Genomic DNA, 18,588 nt, shown 5'->3' on the forward strand with positions numbered 1-18,588 from the left:
GCAAGGCTATTGGAGATGAACAAAGCTCGCGGGTTCCCAGATATGCTTGGCTCAATAGATTGCATGCATTGGAGTTGGAAGAATTGTCCAAAAGCATGGCATGGCCAATTCCACGGACAAAAAAAGGGTTCCACTATAATCCTTGAAGCGGTGGCCGATCAAAAGACTTGGATTTGGAATGCTTTTTTTGGAATGCCTGGATCTTTGAATGACATCAACGTTGTCAATCGGTCACCACTGATGAGTAAGGTTGCAAATGGTGAACTACCACCAGTGCAGTTTGTAGCTAATGGTCGTACATAAAACTATGGCTACTATCTTGCGTATGGCATCTATCCAAAGTGGCAAACATTTGTGAAGCCACTGAAAAAATCGGAAGGTAAAAAATATCTTGATTTCCACAATGGTCAGGCGCCGGCTAGAAAAGATGTGGAGAGAGCTTTTGGGATTTTACAACCCCAATTTTCTATTGTGAGAGGACCAGCTAGATTTTGGGATTAAAAAAATGCTTTGGTACATCATGCACGCTTGTGTGATCATGCACAACTTGATCATCAAGAATGAGCATGGCCAAGATGTAGACTACTCTCACTATGAGCTGTTGGGACATCCCATGCGAGTGCGGAGGAGGGCTGAAAGGGTGGCCCGTTTTACTGCCTCCTATCATGCCATTCGACGTCCGACAGCACGTAATGATCTTCAGAAGGATCTCATTAAGGAGTGGTGGGCTTGGAATGGCCGCCAAAGTGTTGGAAATATGTCCTAGAGGCAATAATAAAATGGTTATTATTGTATTTCCTTGTTCATGATAATTGTCTATTGTTCATGCTATAATTGTATTAACTGGAAACCATAATACATGTGTGAATACATAGACCACAACATGTCCCTAGTGAGCCTCTAGTTGACTAGCTCGTTGATCAATAGATGGTTATGGTTTCCTGATCATGGACATTGGATGTCATTGATAACGGGATCACATCATTAGGAGAATGATGTGATGGACAAGATCCAATCCTAAGCATAGCACAAGATCGTGTAGTTCGTTTGCTGAGAGCTTTTCTAATGTCAGGTATCATTTCCTTAGACCATGAGATTGTGTAACTCCCGAATACCGTAGGAGTTCTTTGGGTATACCAAACATCACAACGTAACTGGGTGACTATAAAGGTGCACTTCAGGTATCTCCGAAAGTGTTTGTTGGGTTGGCACGAATCGAGACTGGGATTTGTCACTCCGTATGATGGAGAGGTATCTCTGGGCCCACTCGGTAATGCATCATCATAATGAGCTCAATGTGACTAAGTAGTTAGTCGCGAGATCATGCATTACGCAACGAGTAAAGTGACTTGCCGGTAACGAGATTGAACGAGGTATTGGGATACCGATGATCGAATCTCGGGCAAGTAACATACCGATTGACAAAGGGAATTGTATACGGGATTGCTTGAATCCTTGACATCGTGGTTCATCCGATGAGATCATCATGGAACATGTGGGAGCCAACATGGGTATCTAGATCCTGCTGTTGGTTATTGGCCAGAGAGTTGTCTCGGTCATGTCTGCATGATTCCCGAACCCGTAGGGTCTACACACTTAAGGTTCAGTGACGCTAGAGTTGTAATGGGAATAGTATGTGGTTACCGAAGGTTGTTCGGAGTCCCAGATGAGATCCCGGATGTGATGAGGAACTCCGGAATGGTCCGGAGGTAAAGATCGGTATATTGGACGAAGGGTATTGGAGTCCGGAATTGTTCCGGGGTACCAGGTGATGACCAGCGTGTCCGAAAGGGGTTTTGGAGGCCCCGACAAGCGTTGGGGGGCCTTATGGGCCAAGGGGAGGGGGCACATCAGCCCATTAAGGGACTGAGCGCCCCTCCAACCCCATCTCACGTAACCTGGAGACGGATTTTCCCCTCTAGTTAGGGTTTCGCCGTCTTCTCCCGGGGCGATCTCATCGCCGCCGTCGAGGTATTCTTCCCTGCCGCCGAATCTGTCGGATTTCAGGTTCCGGCAGACCCTCTAGGTTCGAACACTGGGGTGCGCGCAGAGATCTCGCCCTCTACCTACCTGCACCTCGCCGCCTCGCTAGGATCTAAGCTATGAAAGGAACAACACAAGAGACACAGGGTTTATACTAGTTCGGGCCACCATTGTGGTGTAATACCCTACTCTAGTTTGTGGTGTGGTGGATTGCCTCTTGGGCTGATGATGAACAATACAAGGAAGAACAGCCTCGCAAGGGTCTGTTCTTGGCTTGTGCGATGAACTGCTAGGGAGAGTTCAGTCGCTCTTCCTACTGGTTTTCCGATCTGCCTCTACCTTGTGGGTGGCTATTCCTATTTATAGGCAAAGGCCCTGGGCCTCTTCCCAAATATTGAGCGGGAAGGGCGCCAACAATTGGCCATTTTGAAGGGGAACATCTAGTACACTTATCCTGACTAAAGTTGGTCCTCGCCTGCCAAAGGCTCTGGTGGTGACGCCGGCTTGGGCTCCACAATTACTTCCTTCCTGCCGTTGCGACGGTCTTGGTCTTGTTGCACCCAAACGGATGCCTTTGCTTGATGCTCTCGCCTGCGCTTGCTCCCTTTGCACCAAAGAGGAAAGGAGGACACTGCGCGGGCTGGCGCCCGCCTGGCGCCCTTGGTCGTCATGGCTTGCGTCATGGGCACCTCGTGAGGTACCCCGCCTTGATCTCTCCGCCTCCTCGTGAGCCAGCCTGACGAGGCCGTGCCTGAGGAAGCTTCCTGTCGTCCACCCCACGAGGCTTGGCCCCTCGCGAGGGTCTTGAGCTCGTGCTGATGAAGATGGGCCGTGCTGGGCCGCCCCTTGAGCCACGCCGCAGGCCGCAGGCAGGCAAGTCTGGGGACCCCCGTTCCCAGAACGCCGACAGTAGCCCCCGGGCCCAAGGCGTGCCCGGACTTGGCTGAGCAGAGAAGCGAAGGGGCAAGTGCGAAGCGCCTCGGGCCCTAACAGCCTGCGGCCTCAGGCGCCGCGTGGCGGTTGGTTGGTCGTGGTTGCCTTAGCAACAGCGTGAATCGACAAAAGAGCGGCATCTGTCTAGGCTTTGCTTCCCTTGCTTCCTCCGGTCATTGCCCAGATATCCTTTCTTGCGTCCTTCCTTCCTGCCTCTGAAATCTTCAGATCTACTTCGACCGCGCGCCCTAGCAAGACATGGCGCCTCGCTAGACCCCGGCCGTAGGTTGGTACTCGCTCGCCTTGGATTCGCCGAATGTGTCGGAGACGAGCCTTGCACGGGTGCGCCGGATGGTGGCGGCGCAAGGCATCGACGGGGCAGAGGTGTTCAAGGCCGGCTCTGCCCTTCCCGAGGGCCAAGGGAGCACCTTCTATCCGCTCTTCGTAAGAGCCATTGCTGCCGGTCTGGTGCCTCCCTTTTCTGAGTTTTTCTTCTCTGTCCTCCGCCATTACAAACTGCAAGCTCTGCACCTCCACCCCAACTCTATTCTTCTTCTGGCGATCTTCGCCTACTATTGTGAGGCTCACGTCGGAGTGCATCCCTCAGTGGCCCTGCTGTGCCACTACTTCTCCCTCCGGACCTCTCGTGGTCCCATCTTCGCGTGCGCGAGCTTTGTCGCGTATGGCAGCTCCAATGCCATCTCGAAGCTCGGGAAGAGGATTAAGGGCTTCAGGAGCAAGTGGGTCATGGTAGATGCTGGGCACATCCACCCTCGGCTGATTCTGCCCATGGAGCACCCCACGAGCTCCGATGATTGGTCTCGCGCGGAACTCGTGGACCCCCACGCGAAGCTGGTGCTGGAGAAGATGGACACGGATCTGAGGCCGGGCAACATGGCGGCGGCGAAGCTGATCGATGCGTCGCTCCTGAGGGAGTTCCTAGAGCACCAAGTGGCCCCACTTTGTCAGTACTCGCTTCCTCTATGAAGGCCCCGCCCGAGCCCCGCAGGCTTGGCCGACGAAGATCTGGCCGCGGTCCTCCAATTTTTGGTCGGGAGAGACGTGGCGAGGCTGGAGGGCGCCCCTGTACCCCTGTTCCTTCGAGATGATTGGGAGCAGGCGGTAGACTTCATGCCCGTCTTCAATGGGGACGGGCCCGTGCCGTCGGAGGTTACCGAGGACCCGGCGGCCCTGGCGATGGTGAACGTGTCCTCCGGTGACACCGGCAAGGAGAAGGAAGAAGAGGAGCGGGAAGAAGGGCCTGACTCCGAGGCCACCGACGGGGAGTCGAGAGCGCCCCTCCCCCGGTGCAGGTCCTGCGCTCTCCGCCTCTTGCCGAGCGACGACGACGATGGCGACGAGCGGGGTGGCAAGAGCTTGCCTCCGATCCCGAAGAAGGACAGGATTGGGCTGGTCCCCCGCAGGTCTGTCCGACTCCGAGGCGATCCGTAGACGCGCCTCCTGCTCCCGGGCCTCTTGAGGCTGATCCCAGCAGCCGGCTCTCGGGCTTCAAGTATGGCTGGAGGTTGCTCGAGCTCGCGAGTAATGACCAGTAAGTGCTTGATTCTTGTTTTATTCCCTGTTTTGTCGCTGAGGCTTGATATCTGTATCTCTTGGCTAGGCTGGCGCTTGCGGCGAAGAAGCTGAAGGGAGCTCCTGAGGTTCCGTCCGGGGCAGCGCCTCTGCCCGTGAAAGGAGGTGACTGCAAGGCACGGGCCACTCCTGCCCGGTCGTCCTTGCAAGGCCTGGTGGAGCTGGCTGGGGCGAGCTTAGCCCCCATGGACCAAGCAACTCCTGAGGTATCCTTGCCTGATGCCACCGCCACAGCTGTTGGGGCGCAGCAGATCCCGCCTCAGGATACTGTGGTTACGTTGTCGTCCTCTCCTCCTACTCCACCAACTGCTGTCTCTCCGAATCCTCCCACTGTCCTGGATCATGCTACTGCTGAACTGGACCGGCTGCAGCAAGATCTTCTGGGCGCCGACCCTCGCTTGATGGCCGGGCGCTTGGAGCTGGCTTCTGGCTGGATTCGCTCTGACGCTTCGATTCGAGCGACGCGGGTTCAGGCCTCGACGGCTTGCGACGATGGGAAGCTGGCCGTCCTTGGGGTGAAGGATGCTCGCGACGCTGCCTTGGGGGAGGTGGCCGATGCCCGAGGTCGCTACAAGGCGCTGGAGAGTGAGCTGCAGGGCCTGGAGGACCAGCTTGCCAAGGAGGCCCGCATTCGCCAAGAGAAGGAGGAAGACATGAAGGCTCGTGAGGCGGCCGTCAAGGACCAAGACGCCAAGCTTAACAGGCGCCGTGACCACCTGGGGGGCACTTGCTGAGGTCGCTTTACGACAGCGGCCTGGAAAGCTTGCTGGCCGGCGCCGAGGACGGCCCAGCCAAGCTGCTCCCCTTCCTGATCCGTGCTCTTGAAGATGTCACCCTTGGCCTTGGCCCCACGGCTGAGGCCGAGGCGTGTGTCCTGTCTTCTCCAGCGCTGACGCAGGTCCTTACCCACGTCTACCTCCGCGATCCTGACGTCGACCTCGACAGCCTGCTGGAGCCAGCGAGCAGCGAGCTTGCCGCTGCCGCTGCTGAGGTCGTGAAGGGTCGTGCGGAGGCTCTGCTCGTGAAATTCCGGGCCTTCAGCACCAAGCCGAAGTGAGGCGCTGCCGGTCCTGCGGCTTCACAAGGCGAACCCGCTCCGCGCAGCTCCGCCGCCAAAAAATGACTCCATTGTGGCTCCTGTTCTGCTTTCAGCTCCCGCAACACGCATCATGCCACGGGGAGGCGTTTAAACTTGTGTTTGGTGTTGTGATAACAGTTATGGACTGTAATATTTGCTTTTGAATTCCTTGAGATTTGCACTTTTCCTTCCTACTTGCTTTTGTTCTACGCTGGCAGAGCCCGGCCCCGCGCATACCTCAGCCGCCGTTAGCCCCAACTGGAAACCAGGATGGTACCAAGGAGTGAGGGGCTACATGACAAGTTAGGCTCCTGAGTCGCGATGCTCAGGAGTCCCCCTTGGCGCACGAACACCAAGTAGGGAGGTGAGATGTGTGGGTGAATCTACCATTCTACGTCTGCAGAGCCCGACCCCGCGCATACCTCAACCGCCGTTAGCCTTTCGAGACTAAGGGGTGAGGGGCTACGTGACCAGTTAGGCTCCTGAGTCGCGATGCTCAGGAGTCCTCCTTGACGCTCAAACGGCCATCATACCTTGGCTCCGCTCGGGGAGGGACATGTGACGAATTAGGCCCAAGGGGCCTGGCTGGGTGGCGTGCGTCTGGGCATGACCCAGGCGCAGCCCCCGTGCCTAGCCCCCTCGCGCAGCACTCCCGAGGGGAGGCGTTGCGGTGAGGCCAGACACTGAGCTCTAGGCTCCCTGAGGTTGATGCGGCCGGGGGCCACCCTCAGTTGTTTATCACCAGCACGGAGCATAGCGCTTCCGTATGTGTACGGGCATAGCCGCTCCTCGGCAGTGTCATCAGCCAGCGTGGAGCATGGTGCTTCCACTGGTGCGTGGGAGGGGGCTCCCCTCCGGGAGGAGCCCCCAGGGCGTGTACAGCCCCGCCCTGACACGTGGCTGGCACGGTAGGGCCTGACGAGGTGTATCTGGGCACCCGTGAGCCAGCGCGGGACTCATGGGGCCCTACCTCAAGGCAGGTTGCACCTGGCACTGGGCCTTAACTTGTTATGTGTTCCTGCAAATTTGGTTAGATGCGGACGCTCTACGTCCTCGGGTCCCGGCCCTCGAGCGGGTCTCAGCTGTCACTGGTATGCCAGGTCGCGATGCCGTGGACAAGGCCAGAGGGTGAGGGCTGGAGAGCCAGTAGGAGCCCATGAGTCGCGATGCTCAGGTACCCCCCCCCCCTTTAACATGCAAGCGGCCGACATGAAGGAAGAAGAGGTGTCGTGGACAGGCATCAAATAACAAGCATGATGGGTCAAACGCATGGCCCGAAAATAAACGCAAGAGGGGTACATGCCGCTGGGTCTGACCCGAGCGACTTGGGGATGATGCAGCCTGAGGGGCGCCCCCAACAAAGTAAGCTAGGAACATAAAGTAAAAAGGAGATACATGCCACAGGGATGGACCCACGCGGCCTTGGGAATAATGCAGCCCTGGGAGGTGCTCCCACCTGGAAACGAAACTTGAAGGATGTCACCTGATAGTGTTGAAGACGAAGGGGTGTTGAAGTAGCGGACGTCGTGGGCTGCGGAAGCCGATCTTCACGAGCCCCTAGGCCCAGGAGCCTCTGGAGGTTCCGGAGGCGTTGGTGGCTCCTCATGGACCATCTCCATCTCCGCTAGGACTGCGGAACGCCTGGCCTCCTGAGCCTCCAGGATGCTCCCCATGAGGCGCTGGTACATGGCGGCCGCGTTCGGCAAGCCGTAGGGCATCCGAACATAGCTGTGGGGTGGGCCTTCGCAGCACCACGCGCGTGAGGGCTAGAAGCGCTCCTGAGAGGCGGCTCAGTTGAGCCCTGGGATGTCGATGCAGACGCGCAGCCCGCCATCCTCGCCTGGATGGGGAGCTGCGGCGGGTAAGCGGTGGCTGCCACTCATGACTCTTGACTCCTACAACTCCTGCGTGATCTGACTAACGAACTCCTGAGGGATTGGCCCTCCTTGCCTTGCTCCTTCCTAAGGGAAACGTGCTTTGAAACACGCCTCCAAGTGGTGCCCAAGCGCCTCCCTCGTGACCTTAGCAAGGTCGGTGGCCCTCCAGGAGGGAGCCCCCGAGCCTTGCTTGAGGAGGGCGCCGGGCGCGCCTTCCTATGCGACAGAAGGAGGTGCCCCCTGAGCAGGCGCAGACCCTGAGGGGCCTGCCTCCTGAGGGGTCGGGCCTGGCGATGTCTTCTTCTTCTTGGGAGCGGTCTCAGGGAACCTCCCGCTCCCGCGATCTGAGTCTTCAGGTGATGCAGCCTGAAAAGCTCGCTCCAGAGAGCACACTGCGTCTCTTTGTTCACAAGGCACCGTGATGACTCCGCCGCTTCCTGGCATCTTGAGGACGTTGTAGCCGTGATGAGTCATGGCCATGAACTCGGCGAGAGCTGGGTACCCTAGGATGGCTTTGTATGGCCGGAGAATGTGGGCGACATCGAAGTCGATGAGCTCGGTCCGCTAGTTGTTGCACGCCTCGAAGGTGACAGGGAGGCGGACCTGCCCAATCGGAGCCGTCGAGCCATCGGTGACTCCGGAGAAAGGCTTGGTTGGCTGAAGCTGATTGTAAGGCACTTGGAGATTATCGAATGTCTCTACGGATAGGACGTTGAGCCCTGCCCCGCCATCGATGAGGCTCCTGGTGACTTGCACGTTGCTGATGATTTGGGAGCAAAGCATTGGGAGGACTCTGGCTGTGGCCGCGCACTTGAGCTGATACGCTGAGCTGAACGTGATGGCGCATGCTGACCACCTGAGAGGGCGCGTGGCTTCGAGCTTGGGGAGGACTGCATTCACTTCGCGGGCGAACTGCTTGAAGATGCGTTGAGAGGCTGGGGCTTGAGATTCGCCCAGGATGCAAGCGATCGCGCGCGGCTCCTGGAAGCCCCCAACCCCCTCGTCCTGACGATGGTCCTCGTTTCTCCTTGGCTGCGGCGGCAGAGGAGGGAGGCCTATGTTTCCTTGCGGACGATCCTTGCGAGGCTGATCCCTCCATTCTCCCCTGCGAGGCTGATCCTGCTAGCGATCCTTGCGAGGTCGGTCGCACCACCCTTGGCGAGGGCCGCGGTCTTCCCAGCGTCCTATGTTCCTTCCTCCTCCTCGGCCGTAGCCTCGATCGTTGAGGGTCGGGGCATCGGCTGATCCTCCCTTCTCGCACGGCTCGGAGCTCTTGACATTCGTTGGTGTTGTGGGTGTGGAGGTCGTGGTACACACAGTACCGGCTGCCCTTGGAAGACTCGGGCTGATCTCTACCTTGCTTGGTGTCTGGTTCTGCCGCGAGCACGGCAGCCCCCTTGAGATTCACGTCCTTGGCCTTGGATTTCTTCTCTTCTAGGTCTGCGGCTGGCAGCTCGAGGAGGGAAAGGCGCCCTTCCTCAGCCCTGGCGCACTTGGTCGCCAAGTTGAACAGCTCCAAGGAAGTGCATAGATCTTCATGCATCGCCAGCTCCTCCTTCATCTTGACGTCACGCACACCGTTGGAGAAGGTTGAGATGATGGCCTCCTCGGTCACCTTGGGAATCTTGAGGCATGCGTTGTTGAAGCACTGGATGTACTTCTGCAGGGTCTCCCCTGGTTGCTGCTTGATGCGGCGCATGTCGCTCACGGCAGGTGGCCGGTCGCGAGTACCTTGGAAGTTGGCGATGAAGCGGGTGCGCATCTCGTCCCAGGAGGAGATCGTGCCAGGAGCCAGGTGCGGGCCCCGTCCTTGAGTGCCATGGGAAACCAGTTCGCCATGACCTTCTCGTCCCCGTTGGCGGCTTCGATGCCCAGCTCGTAGAGCTGGAGGAACTCCATAGGGTTGGCCGTGCCGTCGTAGCAAGGAGGAAGGTCTGGCTTGAACTTGCCGGGCCACGCGACGCTGCGTAGCTCGATGGTGAAGGCGCGGCAGCCTGCTGTGGCCACGGGAGACCTTTGGTGACGAAGAGCTTGGTCTTGCGGGTCCCCATGCGCTGCAGCTGGGAGCAGCGCGGGGTCTTGGCGTGCTGGAACAAGAGCGTGGCTGTGACGGGCCAGAGCAGGGAGCACTTGGGCAGCTTCTTGGGGGCGAGGGACCTCTTGGCAACTCTGCTCTTGCTGCGCTGACGCTGAACGGAGTGGGTTCCGCCCAGGGGCCACGCGCCTTGGGGTCAGGGCACGTTCTTGAGGGGGAGGCGGCTGAGGCGCCCTCATAGCTTCATTGCCCGTGCAGGGCGAGGCGAGGTGCAGCGAGATGGACGGTGCAAGGGAGCCCCCTGCGGCGCGGACGAGCTCGGCAACGCGGTCGAGCCACTCTTCATAGACGTCGTCGACTGGGCGGTAGCGCAGGAGCTCGATTGCCGCGATGAGCGCAGCTCATGCCTCCATGGGCGCGCGGAGTGCGCAGGACGAAGAACCAGCTGGGGTGAGTGAGGGAGTAGCAGTGTGGCCGTCTCGCCTCACCGACGGATGCTGGGACGATGCTTGCTGCTCGTTCCCCGCCGGGCCGGTGGCGGCGTTGACGGCAGGCGACGGGGAACGGCGGGGGCGGCCGCCGACGGGGGCCGTCTGGGCGACGCGGAAAGCAAGAGCGGCTCGGCGCTCGGCGCGGGCCCGATGAGCGTCTGACATGGATGCGGTGGTCGGTGAAGAACAGGGCGGCGGAAGACGAATTCTGGCGCACCCCTACCTGGCGCGCCAAATGTCGGATTTCGGGTTCCGGCAGACCCTCTAGTTTCGAACACTGGGGTGCGCGCGGAGATCTCGTCCTCTACCTACCTGCACCTTGCCGCCTTGCTAGGATCTAAGCTATGAAAGGAACAACACAAGAGACACAAGGTTTATACTAGTTCGGGCCACCATTGTGGTGTAATACCCTACTCTAGTTTGTGGTGTGGTGGATTGCCTCTTGGGCTGATGATGAACAATACAAGGAAGAACAGCCTCGCGAGGGTCCGTTCTTGGCTTGTGCGATGAACTGCTAGGGAGAGTTCAGTCGCTCTTCCTACTGGTTTTCTGATCTGCCTCTACCTTGTGGGTGGCTAGTCCTATTTATAGGCAAAGGCCCTGGGCCTGTTCCCAAATATTGAGCGGGAAGGGCGCTCACAATTGGCCATTTTGAAGGGGAACATCTAGTACACTTATGCTGACTAAAGTTGGTCCTCGCCTGCCAAAGGCCCTGGTGGTGACGCCGGCTTGGGCTCCATAATGACTTCCTTCCTGCCGTTGCGACGGACTTGGTCTTGTTGCACCGAAATGGATGCCTTTGCTTGATGCTCTCACCTGCGCTTGCTCCCTTTGCACCAAAGAGGAAAGGAGGACACTGCGCGGGCTGGCGCCCGCCTGGCGCCCTTGGTCGTCATGGCTTGCGTCATGGGCACCTCGTGAGGTACCCCGCCTTGATCTCTCCGCCTCCTCGTGAGCCAGCCTGACGAGGCCGTGCCTGAGGAAGCTTCCTGTCATCCACCCCGCGAGGCTTGGCCCCTCGCGAGGGTCTTGAGCTCATGCTGATGAAGATGGGCCGTGCTGGGCCGCCCCTTGAGCCACGCTGTAGGCCGCAGGCAGGAAAGTCTGGGGACCCCCGTTCCCAGAATGCCAACAGACGCTCGTCACGCTGTCCGCTAGGAGCGATCCAGGCATCGTTGCCCGCTCTTGGACTGGACCGAGACGTGGCGAAGTCTATGGATCCCCCCAAAAAAACTCGATCTGTTCTCTCATCGGGTTAGTGTTCTAGATGGCTAGTGAGGGGGCCGCGGGCTCCTCTGGACTCACCGACGTGGAGAAGATGATGATGGAACTAGGCCTTCGTGAGGAGGACCTGGATGATATCGTCTTCGATGAGCAGGATGCACCGCAGGAGACACCACGGTGGGTTGCGCTGATCAAGGTCAATACCAACAAGAGCTACAGCCAGACGTGGTTCTACCGGAATATGCGATCTGCTTGGGATGTAGCACATGAAGCGAAATTCAAGCCTTTAGAGGAGAATTTGTATACTGTTCAGTTTACTTGGTTGGGAGATTGGGAGCGTGTCATGCAGGAGGGGCCGTGGAATTTCAGGGGGGTTGCGGTGCTTATGGCCCCATATGATGGAATCTCGAAACCGTCTACGGTCAAGCTGGAGACTATTGACATCTGGATTCAAATTCACGACGTGCCAGATTTATATGCTCATCTAGTCAGGCCTCTGGCAGCTAAGGTGGGCGAAGTTCTGTTTGTTGAAACTCAATCCCATGATTTCACAGGGAATTTCTACCGTGTCTGGGTGCGCATCAATGTCCACAACCCACTAAAGAACGTTGTTTCAATGATCAGAGAAGGACAGAGACAGATTTACAAAGTCAAGTACAAGAGATTGCCCGACTGGTGTACCGTCTGTGGGATGTTGGGACATCTTTTCAAAGAGCATGGCAATGGGATTCATCCCACCTCTGCATTAGTCTTCAAAGAGCTTCGGGCTGAATGGTTTATGAACAACAGAAGGGGCCCTGGTGAGGGAAGGGCGCGTCGGGGGGCCATCATGGCAGCCGCTCTGGAGGAAGATCAAGGAGTGGGCCCGATAGCGGTCTGGCTACCACCCAATATCCGGATAGTACCCAGGAAGAAGCCGTTGAGACGGTGGAGAAGACAGACGTGGACATGTTTGATCCAAGTAGAAAGAGGACGAACCCCGTTTTTGCTAATGAAACTGATAAATCAATTGGAAGAGTAGTTGATGCAATGGCCAACAGCAGCATGACGGTGTTCGGGGTGGAGTTAGCGGTTGTTCACCAAAACTCTACTCCCGTAAGCCCCCCACCAAAGAGGGAATCGAAAGGAACAAGACTGAAGAGGATGGCAGGAGCAACAACCCGACGACGAAGAACTTATTGGCGGGCTCCCTAGAGGAGCGCCGCCGGACCCGAGTGTCTTGAGCTGGAACTGTCATGGCGCGGGCAACGCTGCGACAGTTCGTGAGCTCCCGGCTTCGCGGAGATTTTTACCCCTACCCTTCTTTGTATCGTAGAGACACAAATTGATAGAGGAAGGGTAGAGAAGTTAGCTGCAACTCTTGGTTATGATAATGGCTATGCTGTGAGTAGTCAAGGTAGAAGTGGAGGTCTAGGGATTTTTTGGAACAATTCAATAAATGTTGAGATTCTGGGTTATTCACCGTATCATATTGATTGCTCGATTGTTGAGGAGAACTTGAATCCATGGAGGATGACCTTAGTATATGGGGAAGCTCAGACCCACTTGAGGCATCAAACATGGGACACCTTAAAAGGGATTAGCAATTTGAGAGATGATCCTTGGCTGTGCATAGGAGATTTTAACGAAGTCTTACGTCCGGAAGAGCAAGAAGGAATAGGAGAAAGGAGCAGCGCTCAGATCCAGGGCTTCCGGGAGGCCGTGGACGTTTGCTTGCTTATGGATATGGGCTATCAGGGACAATTCTGGATGTATGAGAAGAAAGTTTCTGGAGGGAGTTACACCAGGGTGAGGCTTGACCGAGCTTTGGCAACAGCTGATTGGAACGAACATTTCCCGACGGCACATCTGAAACATCTTACGGCGGCCACCTCGGACCATTGCCCTATCTTACTTACCATGCATGATGGGCCGGTACCCAAAGCACCGAGATCTTTCAAGTACGAGGTGATGTGGGATACGCACAAGAAGCTGAGTGACACACTGATCCAGAGCTGGACAGTAGGCGGTGCTACAGCAAGAATGGAAGAGATGCACGTCAAACTAGGTCAGGTGGCTGCAGATTTGGGACGATGGAACAAGAATACGTTTGGGTCGATATGTAACGAGATCAAGGGTCTCAAATCAGAACTCGAATGCCTGAGGAGCAACCAACGAGGATGGGGCCATCTCATGTAGAGCTGAAAATCAATGAGAGGTTGATTGAACTGTTTCATAGGCAGGAACTGATGTGGAGGCAGTGATCGCGGCTGGAATGGTTGTCGGCAGGAGATAGAAATACTCGTTTTTTCATCTTCATGCAAATCAGAGGCGCAAGAGGAATATGATCAAAGCTCTTGCCAACTCTTTGGGGGCGATCATTGATGATCCTGGAGCGTTGAGATCGATGGTTTCAGATTTTTACAAAAGTCTTTACACTTCCGAGGGTGTCGATGGAATGGATCAGGTCCTATCCAAAGTGCCCACAAAGGTAACTCAACAAATGAATGGCATACGTTTAGCTCCATATACTAATGAGGAGGTGAAGATAGCCCTTTTTCAGATGTTCCCGACTAAGGCACCGGGGCCTGATGGATTCCCGGCTCACTTCTATCAGCGCCACTGGGATATATGTGGTGAAGAGGTGACCCGTGCAGTGCTCAGGATTGTCAGAGGTGAGGAAAGTGTCGAATGTGTGAATGATATGGTTTTGGTACTCATTCCAAAGGTTTTGAACCCGACTCAGCTTGCACAGTTTCGCCCCATTAGCATGTGCAATGTCATCTACAAGATTGCTTCAAAAGTGGTTGCCAACATACTTAAACAGATACTACCAGACATCATCTCTCATGAGCAGTCAGCTTTTGTCCCCGGTAGGCTAATCACAGACAACATAATATGTGCTTATGAGTGCCTACACTTTATGAAGCGAAATAAGTCCAAGTCCAACAATTATTATGCGCTGAAACTTGATATGATGAAAGCCTATGATAGGCTAGAGTGGGACTATCTGTAGGCCATGATGGAGAGATTGGGTTTTGCACAGTCATGGGTTGATACAGTTATGAGTATGGTTTGGTCTGTCTCTTTTTCAGTCATGTTTAATGGTGAGAAGCTTGAACTCTTTGTGCCATCCAGAGGTATTCGGCAGGGAGATCCCATTTCCCCTTATCTTTTCTTAATAGCAACAGAGGGCCTTTCGTGCCTTTTAAAATCCAGTTCCGAGTCGTCAGGTCTTGAGGGAATCAAGGTGGCTCCTACAGCTCCGGTTGTGAACCACCTCCTCTTCGCTGACGATAGCATGTTGCTTTTTAAGCCTAGTACGGAGGGTGCGACTGCGGTATCAAACATGTTGGAAATTTATTGTAATGCATCTGGTCAGAAGATCAATAATGACAAGTCATCTATATTTTTCAGTAAGGGCTGTCCACAACAGAGAAGAGATGCGGTCAAGGACATTCTGCATGTTCATAATGAGTCGTTGAGTGACAGATATCTGGGAATGCCTACTGATGTTGGCCAAGCAAATATGGGAAGGTTTAAGTATCTCAGAGACCGTATATGGGAGAAGGTAAAAGGATGGATGGAGAAACTCTTATCAGCTGCAGGAAAGGAGGTACTAATTAAATCTATGGCTCAAGAAATACCAGTATACTCCATGGCATGCTTCCGTTTGCTGAGAGGACTGTGTGAGAATATTACATCGATCATTCGACAGTTCTGGTGGGGGAGTAAACAAGGCAAACGAAAACCAGCATGGGTGGCGTGGGACGTTTTGACACACCCCAAACATCTGGGAGGTTTGGGTTTTCGGGACATGGAGATCTTTAACCTGGCCTTGTTGGCACGACAGGCGTGGAGGCTTTTGCATGACCCCTACTCCCTAAGTGCGCGGATCTTGAAAGCCGTTTATTATACGCATGGTACAATTGTGGACGCTGAGCTGGGTAGCCACCCCTCACAAATTTGGCGTGCCATCATTGACGGGAGGGATGTCCTAAAGCAAGGACTCATCAGAAGAATAGGCAATGGAGCGTCCATGTATATATGGGAGAATAACTGGCTTCCCAGGGTTGTCCCGATGAGGCCCATCACGGCACTGGTGGTGAACCCCCCATGCTCGTTTCTGAGTTGATTGATGCCTTGACAGCCAGCTGGAGAGAAGAGCTCATCCGGTCAGTTTTTATTCCTTTTGATGAAGATGCTATCTTGGCAATACCATTGTGCACACGTAATATAGAAGATTTTTGGGCTTGGAGTGCTGAACGTCGGGGCGTCTTCTCAGTTAAGTCCGCATATCAAATGGTGCTGAACACCAAATACCAGAGAGAGAATTGGACAGATGAAAAAGTCGGGGCCTCGGATATGACTTCTCAAGGGAAAGCATGGACCTCATTGTGGCATACTAAAGTTCCATCGAAGCAGAAAATCTTTGCATGGAGTTTAGCCCAGCACTCAGTGCCTACGGCGGATGTCCTACACTACTGCAATATGTCTCAGTCTCCTCTCTGTGTGTTGTGTGGATCCCCGTACTCATGGAGGCATGAATTGTTGGATTGCACCATGTCAAGGTGCATTTGGGATTTATCGGATGAGCATCTGGTGGAACAGATGAGCATGAATAGCGATGCTAACGCGAAGAACTGGCTTTTTGCTATGCACGAGGTTCTTGATCACACAGCTTTTGTGAAGCTAATCATATCACTTTGGGATGTGTGGCGAGCAAGGAGAAGGGCGATATACGAAGATATATTCACTAGCCCAATGTCTACTCACCAGTTCATTGTCTCGTTCCAAAATGATCTCAAGAGTGTTGAATCATCGGGAAGGACGGCAACTGTCCAACCTACTTCTAGGCCAACACAGTGGCTTCGCCCTCCCACGAGTCTAGCAAAAATTAATGTTGATGTAGCAAAAAGAGGTAACCAGGGAAGGGGTATTGTAGCTGTAGTATGTCGGGATCAGAACGGTCTCTTCTTCGGGGCCTCGGCGATTGGTTTCAGCGAAATTGGTGATCCCACGACATTGGAGGCTTTGGCAGTTCGAGAGGCTCTGGCTCTTGCTCAAGATCTGCATGAACAAAAAATACATGTTGATTCTGATTGCAAGGTGGTGGTGGACGACATCAAGCAACAGTGTTTGGCAAGTTATGGTGCGATAATACATGAAATAATAGAGTCTAGTAGGTCTTTTACTATTTGTAACTTTGTCCATGAGTTTAGGAGCTCGAATTTCGAGGCTCACAATCTTGCGAAGCACGCTCTGAAGTTAGGGGTGGGCCGCCATGTTTGGTTAGGGCACCCCGAAAACCTTTCTTTTGACCCTGTAAACATTGTGACATCTTAATAAAGCTTCGTGGGATTGTCTCAAAAAAAATCTCACGTAATCTGGAGAGGTGGGGGCGCCACCCCTAGGGCAGCCACCCCTCCCGGCTTGGGGGGCAAGTTTCCTAGGGGTGGGGGCGCCCAAACCCATCTATGGTTTCCCCTGTGGCCGCCACCCCTCCCCTAAGGAAACCCTAGGGCGCCTCCTCCTCTCCCCTTCCCCTATATATAGTGAGGGAGAGAGAGGGCAGCCGCACCCCTTCCCCTGGCGCAGCCCCTCCCTCCTCATACATCTCCTCCTCCTCCGTAGTGCTTGGCGAAGCCCTGCAGGAATGCCACAAGCTCCACCACCACCATGCCGTCGTGCTGTCGGAGTTCTCCCGCAACTTCTCCTCTCCCCTTGCTGGATCAAGAAGGAGGAGACGTCCCCGGGCTGTACGTGTGTTGAACGCGGAGGCGCCGTCCGTTCGGCGCTAGATCGGATCTTCCGCGATTTGTATTGCCGCGACTACGACTCCATCGACCGCGTTCTTGTAACGCTTCCGCTTAGCGATCTTCAAGGGTATGAAGATGCACTCCATCTCTCTCTCTCTCTCTTGTTGCTAGAATCTCCATAGATTGATCTTGGTGTTGCGTAGAAAAATTTGAATTTGTGCTACGTTCCCCAACAGTGGCATCATGAGCTAGGTCTATGCGTAGTGTCTATGCACGAGTAGAACACAAGTAGTTGTGGGTGTTGGTTTGTTCAATTTGCTTACCGTTACTAGTCCTATCTTGTTTCGGCGGTATTGTGGGATGAAGCGGCCCGGACCGACCTTACACGTACGCTTACGTGAGACAGGTTCCACCGACTGACATGCACTTGTTGCATAAGGTGGCTAGAGGGTGCCAGTCTCTCCCACTTTAGTCGGATCAGATTCGATGAAAATGGTCCTTATGAAGGTTAAATAGCAATTGGCATATCACCGTTGTGGCTTTCGCGTAGGTAAGAAACGTTCTTTCTAGAAACCCATAGCAGCCACGTAAAACATGCAACAAAAATTAGAGGACGTCTAACTTGTTTTTGCAGGGTATGCTATGTGATGTGATATGGCCAAAAAGAATGTGATGAATGATATGTGATGTATGAGATTGATCATGTTCTTGTAATAGGAATCACGACTTGCATGTCGATGAGTATGACAACTGGCAGGAGCCATAGGAGTTGTCTTAATTTATTGTATGACCTGCGTGTCATTGAATAACACCATGTAAATACTTTACTTTATTGCAAAACTGTTATCCATAGTAGTAGAAGTAATAGTTGGAGAGACAACTTCATGAAGACACGGTGATTGAGATCATGATGATGGAGATCATGGTGTCATGCCGGTGACGAAGGTGATCATGTCGTGCCTCAAGATGGAGATCAAAGGCGCAAGATGATATTGGCCATATCATGTCACTTTATGATTTGCATGTGATGTTTGTCATGTTACATCTTATTTTCTTAGAATGACGGTAGCATAAATAAGATGATCCCTCACTAAAATTTCAAGAAAGTGTTCCCCCTAACTATGCACCATTGTGAAAGTTCGTTGCTTCGAAGCACCATGTGATGATCGTGTGTGATAGATTCTAACGTTCGCATACAACAGGTGTAGGCCATCTTTACACATGCAAAACACTTAGGTTGACTTGACGAGCCTAGCATGTACAGACATGGCCTCGGAACAATAGAGACCGAAAGGTCGAACATGAGTCGTATAGTAGATACGATCAACATGAAGATGTTCACCGATGATGACTAGTCCGTCTCACGTGATGATCGGACACGGCCTAGTTGACTCGGATCATGTATGACTTAGATGACTAGAGGGATGTCTATCTAAGTGGGAGTTCATTAAATAACTAGATGAACTTAATTATCATGAACATATTCAAAAGGTCTTTGCAAATTATGTCGTAGCTTACGCTTTAGTTCTATTGTTTAAGATATGTTCCTAGAGAAAATTTTAGTTGAAAGTTGATAGTAGCAATTATGCGGACTCGGTCCATAAACTGAGGATTATCCTCATTGCTATGCAGAAAT

The sequence above is a fragment of the Triticum aestivum genome, chromosome 1B, assembly GCF_018294505.1.
Source record: "Triticum aestivum cultivar Chinese Spring chromosome 1B, IWGSC CS RefSeq v2.1, whole genome shotgun sequence".
Lineage (NCBI taxonomy): Eukaryota > Viridiplantae > Streptophyta > Magnoliopsida > Poales > Poaceae > Triticum > Triticum aestivum.